Genomic DNA, 11,595 nt, shown 5'->3' on the forward strand with positions numbered 1-11,595 from the left:
TCATCCTTGACCGTGCTTTCTACTTACCCAACCTTCCCTGATCTTATTCGTTCAAAATTACCAGAAGAAATGGCCTACACTTATTTTGTTCATGGTTTTATTTTTTAATTTTTATTTACATACATATATTTTATTATGGATTCAGGGGGTACATGTACAAGTTTGCTACATGGATATACTGCATAATGGTGAGGTTAGGGTTTCTAGTTACTTAACCTTATCACCCAAATAGTGAACATTGTACCCAATGTGTAATTTTTCAACCCTCACCCCAGCCTACACTTATTGTCTATACTTTCTAAACTTCCTCTCGTCCACTCATTAAAGCCACTGCAAATTTTCCCCTCTTCTGAAACTGTAAGGTCACCAAATATTCAGTAACTATGACATATAGTTAACTTTTATTAATTCTGCATGTATGTTTGTAATAACATCCTTTGTACATTTTCCAAAAAAATAACTATTTTTTCTTTATTAATAGAGTATACATATTTAAATGTGTAACTTCAGTTCTAAAAATAACACTCTATATACTTTAAAGGGATGAACTTTATGGTTAAAGTTGAACTTTTTGGATAAAGTTATTTTTATTTTTAAAATTTTTTGCAGGCTGGGCGTGGTGGCTCACGCTTGTAATCCCAGCACTTTGGGAGGCCGAGGCAGGTGGATCACCTGAGGTCGGGAGTTCAAGACCAGCCTGACCAACGTGGAGAAACCCCGTCTCTACTAAAAATACAAAGTTAGCCGGGGTGGTGGCACATGCCTGTAATCCCAGCTACTTGGGAGGCTGAGGCAGGAGAATCGCTTGAACCCAGGAGGCGGAGGTTGCAGTGAGCCGAGATCGCGCCATTGCACCCCAGCCTGGGCAAAAAGAGCGAAACTCTGTCTCAAAAAAAAAAAAAAAAAAAATTTTTGGAGACTCACATCTTGCTACATTGTCCCAGCTAGTCTTAAACTCCTGGCCTCAAGCAATGCTCTCAGCTCAGCCTCCCAAAAGTGCTAAGATTAGAAGTATGAGCTGCCATGCCCAGTCTTGATATAGTTATATTTTTAAAAAGCACAACTTGACCCAAGATCTGATACAGTGCATTCCAAAAGAATTTTCTGCAATGATTAAAAAAAAAATTGTTTTTGAGACAGGGTCATAGCTCTGTCACCCAGGCTGAAGTGCAAGTGGCATGATCAAGCCTCACTGCAGCCCTGACCTCCCCAGCTCAAGCAAGCCACCCAGCTCAGTCTCTTAAAGTAGCTGGGACTACAGATGCACACCACCAGGCCCAGCTAATTTTTTAATTTTTTGTAGAGACAGGGTCTTGCTATGTTGCCCAGACTGGTCTTGTAACCCCTGGGCTCAAGAAATCCTCCTGCCTCAGCCTTCCAAAGTGTTGAGATTACAGGTATAAGCCACCATGCCCAGCCTGAAAATGTTATTTATCTGTGCAATTCAATATTGTAGCCACATGTTGTCACTGAGCACTCGAAATGTGGCTAGTACAAGAAAATTAAGTTTTAAAAATGTCATTTTAATTCATTTAAATTTGATAGCCACATAAAGGCTGGATACAGTGGCTCACACCTGTAATCTCAGCACTTTGGAAGACTGAGGTGGGTGGATCACCTGAGCTCAGGAGTTCCAGACCAGCCTGGCCAACATGGCAAAACCTCGTCTCTACTAAAAATACAAAATTAGCTGGGCATGGTGGCACGTGCCTGTAATCCCAGCTACTCAGGAGGCTGAGGCAGAATGCTTGAACCTACGAGGCAGAGGTTACAGTGAGCTGAGATCACGCCACTGCACTCCAGCCTGGGCGGCAAGAGGGAAATAGCCACATGAGGCTGGTGGATACTGTATTAGATAGTGAACAGTGCAGAAATCTAGGGCATTACCAGTGACTTACATGTATTTATGTGCTTCTCTCTTATTCAACCTCCCCCTTACTTAGGCAACCTTAAATTTAATTGTTAATGACTTTTTTTAAAATTTCTTTTTGTCAGGGCAGTTTCTCAGTGTGAATGTTAATGATTTCTTTTTTTCTTTTTTGAGACGGAGTTTCACTCTTGTGGCCCAGGCTGGAGTGCAATGCTGTGATCTCGGCTCACCACAACCTCCACCTCTCGGGTTCAAGCGATTCTCCTGCCTCAGCCTGCCGAGTAGTTGGGATTATAGGCATGTGCCACCGGCCCAGCTGATTTTTGTATTTTTAGTAGAGACGGGGTTTCTCCATGTTGGTCAGGCTGGTCTCCAACTCCTGACCTCAGGTGATCCGCCCACCTCAGCCTCCCAAAGTGCTGGGATTACAGGCGTGAGCCACTGTGCCCGGTTAATGATTTCTTAATAGCCAAGTGCAACAATTTCAACAGCCTAACTACTACACTTCTTTACTACCTGTTAACTTCATTCTCCATAATTACTACTGTGAAAACAGAACTTCTCTTATGTATTATTTTCCTGAAATTTTATTCCCTTGGTAATTGTTACTATTTTGCCTAAGGACCATTATTCTTCCCTCTCCCCCTCTCTAATTTTTCTGTAACTTTATATCCTCTCCCTAGCTTATCTCATTTACTTCCATTATTCCAGCTACAACTAATACATACGTTTTTGGGAATCATTAGCTTTTATCTCCATCTCAGGCCTCATCTTCAAGTTTCAGTAATATATCCAACTGCCTATTGAACTTCCTCCTGGAGATTTCACAAGAATCTCAAACTCAACATGTCCAACTGAATACATCTCCATACCTCCTCCCATCTAAAAAACAAAAAATCTTAAAACTTAAAAAAAAACCTTTGATTTTTCTCCCTCAGTTGACAGCACTATCAACCCCTAACCTCTTAACCATGCTTCATTTTTCCTCCAAACACCAATTAATCACTAAACCCTAAATATTTTATCTCCTAAATATTTAAATGTTCTATTCCTTCTATTATCTCCCTAGTTTAGGTCCTAAAAATCTCACATTCATACCCTAACTAGAGTAGCCCTCCCTTACTTGATGCTTCACTTCCCACCATCCAAAAATATTAAATGGAAAATTCCAGAAATAAACAATTCATAACTTTTTTTTTTTTTTTGAGATGGAGTTTCCCTTTTGTCGCCCAGGATGGAGTGCAATGGCGCAATCTTGGCTCACTGCAACCTCTACCTCCTGGGTTTAAGTGATTCTCCTGCCTCAACCTCCCAAGTAGCTGAGATTACAGGCACGTATCACCATGCCCAGCTAGTTTTTTTTGTATTTTCAGTAGAGACAGGGTTTTACCATGTTGACTAGGATGGTCTCAAAGTTCTGACCTCAGGTTATCCACTAGCCTCGGCCTCCCAAAGTGTTGGGATTACAAGCGTGAACCACCATGCCTGGCCAACAATTCATAACTTTTAAATTGTGTGCCATTCTGAGTAGTGTGATGAAATCATGAATGGGACACGTATCATCCCTTTGTTCAGCATATTCACACTGTTAATGCCACCCACCCATCTCGTCCTTTAGTCACTTAGTCGAATGGGTTATGGGATGGAAAATGCACAGTATGCATAGGGTTCAGTAGTGTCTGTAGCTTCAGGTATCCACTGGGGGGTCTTGCAAACCGCAAAGAAAACAGAATCAAAAAATAAAAATATGGACCAGGAGTGGTGGCTCATGCCTGTAATTCCAGCACTTTGGGAGGCCGAGGCTGGTGGATCACCTGAGGTCAGGAGTTGGAGACCAGCCTGACCAACATGGAGAAACCTCATCTCTACTAAAAATACAAAATTAGCCGGGCATGGTGGCGCCTTCCTGTAATTCCAGCTACTCGGGAGGCTGAGGTAGTAGAATCCCTTGAACCTGGGAGGCAAAGATTGTGGTGAGCCGAGATTGCGCCACTGCGCTCCAGCTGGGCAACAAGAGCAAAACTCTGTCTCAAAAAAAAAAAAAAAAAAGAAAAAAGAAAAGCAGGAGAAAAAAAATAATCATTATTCCCTAAGAAGAAGAGAGGGGACTACTGGAATCTCTACACTTCCCCCTGTATGCCTTTAATCCATTCTTGGACAATTACTGCTATGCAAATCTAACCAATTAATTTCTCTGTTTAAAACTCAACTCTTCAGTTACTCTCTTCTTTTTTTTTTTTTTTTTTGAGACGGAGTCTTGCTCTGTTGCCCAGGCTGGAGTGCAGTGGCCGGATCTCAGCTCACTGCAAGCTCCGCCTCCCAGGTTTAGCTATTCTCCTGCCTCAGCCTCCCGAGTAGCTGGCACTACAGGCGCCCGCCACTTCGTCCGGCTAGTTTTTTGTATTTTTTTAGTAGAGACGGGGTTTCACCGTGTTAGCCAGGATAGTCTCGATCTCCTGACCTCGTGATCCGCCCGTCTCGGCCTCCCAAAGTGCTGGGATTACAGGCTTGAGCCACCGCGCCCGGCCAGTTACTCTCTACTTTCTATACATAAGAACAGTCCGCCCTCTACATCCTCAGGTTCCATATCCACAGGTTCTGCATCCATGGATTCAACTAACTGCAGATGAAAATATTGGGGGAAAAAAAACAGTAACAAAACTCAATAATAAAAAACAACATGAATTTTAAAACACTACAGTATAAAAACTATTTACATAGCACTTACATTGTATTAGGCATTACAAGTAATTTAGCGATGATTTAAACTATATGTGAGGAGCCACACCTGTAATCTCAGCATTTTGGGAGGCAGAGGCAGACGGATCACTTAAGGTCAGGAGTTCCAAACCAGCCTGGCCAACATGGTGAAACCCCATCTCTACTAAAAATACAAAAATTAGCCAGGCATGCTGGGATGTGCCTGTAATCCCAGCTACTCAGGAGGCTGAGGAATGACAATCACTTGAACCCAGGAGGCAGAGGTAGCAGTGAGCTGAGATTGTGCCACTGCACTCCAGCCTGGGCGACAGGGCAAGACTCAGTTTCAAAAAAAAAAATTAAATTAAAAAAATAAACTATACAGGAGGATGTACTACTGTAGGTTATATGAAAATACACCATTTTATTTAAGAGACTTGTGCATTCGTGAATTTTGGTACCCTGTGGTGGGGGCTGTCTGGAACCAATCTCCTATGTATACTGAGGAATGACTGTGTGTGGGAGGAGCAGTATGAAGAGTTCAAAGAACATTTTAATACGACAATGATACCTAGTAACTCTTTAGCATGTTAAAGAGATAAATCTGTTGCATTTCCCAATTTACCTTAATCCACAATAATCTACCAGTCCATGTAAGGAGATTACCCACATAAAGATAGATATATCAGGTTATATAGCTCAAAACTCTTAGCCATGAAAATGATCTTATCCCAAGAAATCTGTTAATCTCTATCTAGTAATAGAGAATGTGCACATTAATAATTTGATTCACTAATTAATTTCATCTCTCACTGTTTGGTTTATACATTAGTGTGTGTTTGATTAACTAGACCATCTATCACGTATATACTGACAAAAATAATACTGTCTCTGAGAAGGTGAACCTCAGTTGCACAAAAGGTATCTACAGGAAAGACAGTATGCTTTTTCTTAACTAACCTGAGTATGATGATTTTAACAAGCAAATTTCCAAACACTCCTAAATTCAAACTGTTAAATTTCTTAAGAATTCTTACATTCCTGAGAAAATTATTTGCTTGTAATGACTAACAGCTTATCTGAGGACTCTCTTCTAAAAAAATCATTCAACACATTCATTTAGCATAATGTATTTAATATGGTAATTTGGCAAGGCCAAGATTCAAGTCACAACACTAAAAAGTAAATTATTTATGAAACCCCACCTGAAAAATCTAAATTAAGATAAATGAAGGTGGAGATATTATATGATCAATTAAGTTGGTCACAAAACCACAGCTTACTGATGCTTTTCCTCTTATGTAAAAAGTACAAGTAACCAATCTTTTAAAAACTACATATAGGCCAGGAACGATGGATCACACCTGTAATCCCAGCACTTTGAGAGGCCAAGGCAAGAGGATCACCTGAGGTCAGGAGTTTGAGACCAGCCTGTCCAACACAGTGAAACTGTCTCTACTAAAAATACAAATAAATAAATAAATAAATAAATAAATAATTAGCCGGGTGTGGTGGTGGGTGCCTGCAATCCCAGCTACACTGGAGGCTGAGGCAGGAGAATCACTTGAACGCAGGAGGTGGAGGTTTCAGTGAGCCAAGATCCCAAGATCACGCCATTGTACTCCAGCCTGGGCGACAGAGTGAGACCCCATCAAAACAACAACAACAACAACAACAAAAAACCTACATATAAAATTAAGTCTGCTACCTGTCAAAGGCATAATCCTCTTCCAAACAAAATATTAAGAGCTTCTGACAATTTCTCTTCAAACTGAAAAGCTCCCCTTTTAAGATTTGAGAAATTAAGTTGACAAAGCAAAAAGCTCCCCAAATCCAACTAAGTTTAATACATTCCATTTGTAACAGGTGACAACTTATAGCCTTCTAAATGAATATTTAAGTATCCTTTGTTATATTTTATATAACACTTAACATTTTTCAAAGTACTTTCACATAGTATTTCAGTTGATCTTCAACAATCCTAAATCAGTAAGACATATCGCTAATAAATGAGCATTACAGATTAAGTTCCTTACTCAAGGTCAGAAAATTGGGTAATCTAGAACTCAAGGGTTCTGCCTTGGTGCTCCTTTTCATTGTATAGTATTCTATTACACCATAGTGAACTTTCTAAAGACTAATGGATTAGACAAAGTATATAACAATTTCAATATGATAAATAAATACTGTAAGAATTATATATGAGATCCACCAAAAGAAAATCTGCTTTCCAGATTCATGCAAAGATGATGAGACAAGGAACTTAGCAGATTCTGAAAATAAGCAGTTCAGAAAGGTTGGCATTTGGGTGATGGGTCACAGAATTAGAATATTAGGAAAGGCCAGGTAAAGCTAAGGAATTTAAAAGCACCAGTACATAAAGGTCAATACCTGCTTTCCTCCTCCTCCAAGAATAGTAGTTAAGTTTTGCTATATGATGTTTCAAGCATAAATATAAACAAACAAAATCTTCACAGATTCCCTCAAAAGGACATCCTAAAAAAGATGCTGCATCATCATAGTTAATATTTATGTGGCAGGCCCTGTCCTACATGTTTTATATATGTTCATTCATTTAATCAGCACAACTCTATAAAGTGGGTGCTCTTTTTTACACCCATTTTACAGACAGGAAACTGTAGCACAAAACTTGCTTATTGAATCCAGGCAATCTAGTTCTTAACTACTATGTTACAAGGCAGAAAAATGGCCTCTTCAAACATAAACTGAGGTCACGCTAAGTCTTACCTATTCCTGCAGACCAGGTTTTAAAACAAAACAAAACATCTGGGCACAGTGGCTCAAGCCTGTAATCCCAGCGCTTTGGGAGGCCAAGGCGGGCAGATCACGAGGTCAGGTGTTCAAGACCAGCCTGGCCAACATGGTGAAACCCCGTCTCTACTAAAAACACAAAAATTAGCCAGGCGTGGTGGCGGGCACCTGTAATCCTAGCTACTCCGGAGGCTGAGGCAGGAGAATCACTTGAACCTGGGAGGTGGAGGTTGCAGTGAGCCGAGATCGAGCCACTGTACTCTAGCCTGGGCGACAGATTGAGACTTTGTCTCAAAAAACGAACAAACAAAAGAAAAAACTCAAATACAAGTTACTAAATATATAATTTAAATTATCAACATAATTTACAGAACTGGTATAGCAAAGGTGTACTAATTATAATTATGAATTATTTCATAGTATGCTAAATATTTTCAGAAACGATAATTGAGTATAGCTACTCTTGCTGCTTTTACAGCTTTATCTAAAAAAGTGTAAAAACTACCAGAAAACCCAAATAACAGGTTTAGGATGATTTCTGAAAACGAGAGCCCAGTTTTAATTGAATGTTTCCATAGGGACGAACTAAGATGTATTTTATTTATATTTATATACATATATTTTTTATTTTTTTGAATTTCTTTGATAAGCTGCTGGTGGAATAAGATGAATTTTAAATGAATTTGAATGTCAAGAAATGAATTGTCACCAAGCAACAATAGATTCCTAGTTTGTTTTACACAAAAACAACCTCTTCCCAGGTTTGCAGATTACTTCTCAGACTGTGTTACCATGGGTCAGAAAAAAGGTAAGAGAAAAAATTTTGCCAATACTCCTAATCACTGACTTTGAGGATTTAAGAACAAACTCCAAAAACTATTCCCTGAGATGGAGAGTTATGCTGATTCTCATCCTAAAAAATAAGGAATGTGGCACAAATTTAAAAAGAGGGAAAAAAATCACCAACATTCAAATAGAGAGATTCAGTTCAATGAGATATTTTAAGAACTATAGCAAAGAAATAAATTATGGTTTCTTAATCACAGAACCACATCCCATTTCTGTAACACTGCTAAACTTTTCACAAAATATTAATGTCATATACTCATGACATATAGTCTTAATAAAAGACAAAGAAAAGTAAGCAGTTAAGTATATTGAAGCTTCGACAAAAATATGATTTGCTCCCTTTTCAGGCAGATGTGCAAACAATCTCATCAACATATAATGCATCATGTGAACTCTTCAAAGGCAACTTGGGGGGAAGGTGCTTAAAATAAATCATTCTTAAATCTGTGCATCAATGTTTTATTTCTTTCTTTCTTTTTTTTTTTTTGAAACGGAGTCTCGCCCTTTCACCCAGGTTGGAGTGCAATGGCGCGATCTAGACTCACTTCAACCTCCGCCTCCCGGGTTCAAACGATTCTCCTGCCTCAGCCTTCCGAGTAGCTGGGATTACAGGTGCACGGATCACGCCCAGCTAATTTTGGTATTTTTAGTAGAGATGGGGTTTCACCATGTTGGCCAGGCTGGTCTCAAACTCCTGACCATGTGATCCGCCCACCTTGGCCTCCCAAAGTGCTGGGATTACAGGCATGAGCCACCACATCCGGCTGCATCAATGTCAGGCCCAACAGTAGTATTTTCTGACCAAGACAATCAAATACTAAAATTAAGGTGCACTACTTGTCTAATAAAACCAGGTAAAGAAATCTGCATCTTAAACAACTCAGTAATTACTGAAGATCCTGTGGTGTCAAAATATTACCTACGTATTATTTACTAAGAATTGATGCTTGTAATTAGCTGGGTGTGGTGGGCGCCTGTATTCCCAGCTACTTGGGAGGCTGAGGCAGGAGAATCGCTTGAACCCAGGAGGTGGCGGTTGCAGTGAGCTGAGATCGAGCCACTGCACTCTAGCCTGGAGATAGACCAAGACTCCGTCTCCTTTTTTTTTGGGGGGGGGGGAAAAAAAAAAAGAATTGATGCTTGTTTTACTAAAGAGCAGTGCATAGTATAACATGACTCTAAAAAATAAGCTTGGCAGAAAACAGCTTGATTTGTATACCACATTCACCCATCCACGAAAGCCTATTTATATCTCAATTTGAAGTGATGAAAATCAATACCCAAAACAGAAGCCTGAAATTTGCCATGGGTATAGGACCAGGTTCCTCCAGAAATCCAACAGCCACTTCCACACCAAAACAATATTGCTTCATTTGAAATTACTTATTAGCCATCTACTGGACTACAAATACTTTATCATCTCCCAAATTATTAGATCCTAACTAGCTTTTGTTCTTCATCTACCTAATCAAGTTATTTACCTGCTCTATGATTTCACTTTTCTTATTTGTCAAATAAATAGCTGGGCAGGATAACCTAAGATTTCTTCCAGTTTTAATACACTAAGATTTTTAAGTCAACAACTTAACACAATATTCTCCTGTCTTGCTTCAGAAATATGTGTATATTAAAAGGATACATTTAGCGAAAAAGTTTCTATCTTCCCAATGCTTTAGTAATCCCTTGGGCTTGTCCTTTAATTTGGCTCCAAAGATAAAAGTTCAAACACTGACCCAGTGAATACTTTATTAGGCATATAGTGCAACTGTCCTGGTCAAAAAACCAAAAATACTTCCTAACTGCTGCTATAAAGGATTTTTCAGATAGGATAATCTTTTCAAAATCAAAACAAAAAATTATAGAGGCACAGACAAATGACATGGAAGTTTCTAAATCAGGTACCACTTAATAAGCTAGGATTCATCTAGTTCTGCAGCCAAATCCGGAAATGACTCAAAAATAATATGCAATATAAGATTTTCTTTAGTTTAGTCATGCCCATGCCTAGATAATTAAAAATCCAAAAAGCTACCAGTTCTAAGAAAACCTGAGAAGCTTAAACAAAGTTTGTATCATATTAGACAAATTAAGTTTTTTTCACTGTATTATCAGTTCCAAGATAATAAAGTATCAGAAAATTCCAGGTGATAAAGGGAAAACACACATCACATTCTGAAAAGTCTCAGAAGTGAAATAATTAAAACTAACAAAATTAATTCATAAAGTGCTCAACAAGTAATTGGGTCTAGTCTCAAAAAAGTAAGGTAACCGGTTAAGGAAAAAAAAAAATTGTTAAAAAGCACCTATTCAAATATAAAACTATAATGGAAGAATAAAATTCCAGCATCAGTAGCAATAGGCGTCGAAAGTACAAGAAAGAAATGTAAATTCTGTAAATTTCTGCCTGTAAACCAAAAGGAATCAGACATAAGTTGTTTTTGTTTTTGAGACAGAGTCTCGCTCTGTCACCATGCTGCAGTGCAATGGTGTGATCTCCACTCACTGCAACCTCCGCCTCTCGGGTTCAAGCTATTATCCTGCCTCAGCCTCCCAAGTATTGGGATTACAGGCGCGTGCCACCATACCCGGCTAATTTTTGTATTTTTAGTAGAGTCGGGGTTTCGCTATGTTGGTCAGGCTGGTCTCAAACTCCTGACCTCGTGATCCACCCGCCTTGGCTTCCCAAAGTGCTGGGATTACAGGCGTGAGCCACCGCGCGTGGCCCAGACTAAGTTTTTTGAGTATGACTGACGAAAAGGAATAGTTTTCGTTGTTTTTTTTTTTTTAAGATCTGTCACCTTTCCAATTCTAAAATACTATAAAATTAATGAGTACTTTTAATTTCACACTACCTTAGAAGTTCTACATCATTAACTGTAAAAGTTAAGAAATGATTATGTTTGTAAAGAACTTCTTAGTTTTTAAGTTTACTTCCACATGCTGTGTTAATTTCACATTTGATATGGCCTTAATTATTTGGAACCTGACATTCAAAGGGTTACATGTTAACATATTAGTTCATAGATAAAACAAGTTCCAAGATCATTCAGTTATTTTCATATCCTGTATCAGGCTGGTCTAATGACATTTTTTTATGTATGCATAATGTGGCTGACTTTTTTCCTTCAGTATAACCCTGCTCCTACTAATAACCTATGTTCACCTATGCCCAGTCAGGGCAACATTCAAGCAAGCTGCTTCAGTTAGTCAAGCAACAAGTAGCGCAAACTCAGCTGTTTAAACCTAGAATGTACTAGTCAACCAGAATGACACACCATTATTTACACCACTAGAGGTTAAAAAAGGAAGTACTGCGACTCCTTTGGACTCTTGGGAAAGTTTAGCTTAAAAATATTTTATAAGATTAAAATAATGATGATGACATTACAACTCTCAAAGCACTT

The 11,595-nt window shown here is 38.9% G+C and overlaps 1 protein-coding gene across 7 annotated transcripts in view; it reads right to left on the reverse strand.

Annotated features, from left to right (window-relative positions):
* WNK1 (WNK lysine deficient protein kinase 1) overlaps nucleotides 1-11,595 on the reverse strand; it is a 156,765-nt gene that overhangs the window by 142,727 nt on the left and 2,443 nt on the right. The gene's annotated exons all lie outside the window — the stretch shown is intronic.

Source organism: Theropithecus gelada, chromosome 11 (assembly GCF_003255815.1).
Source record: "Theropithecus gelada isolate Dixy chromosome 11, Tgel_1.0, whole genome shotgun sequence".
NCBI lineage: Eukaryota > Metazoa > Chordata > Mammalia > Primates > Cercopithecidae > Theropithecus > Theropithecus gelada.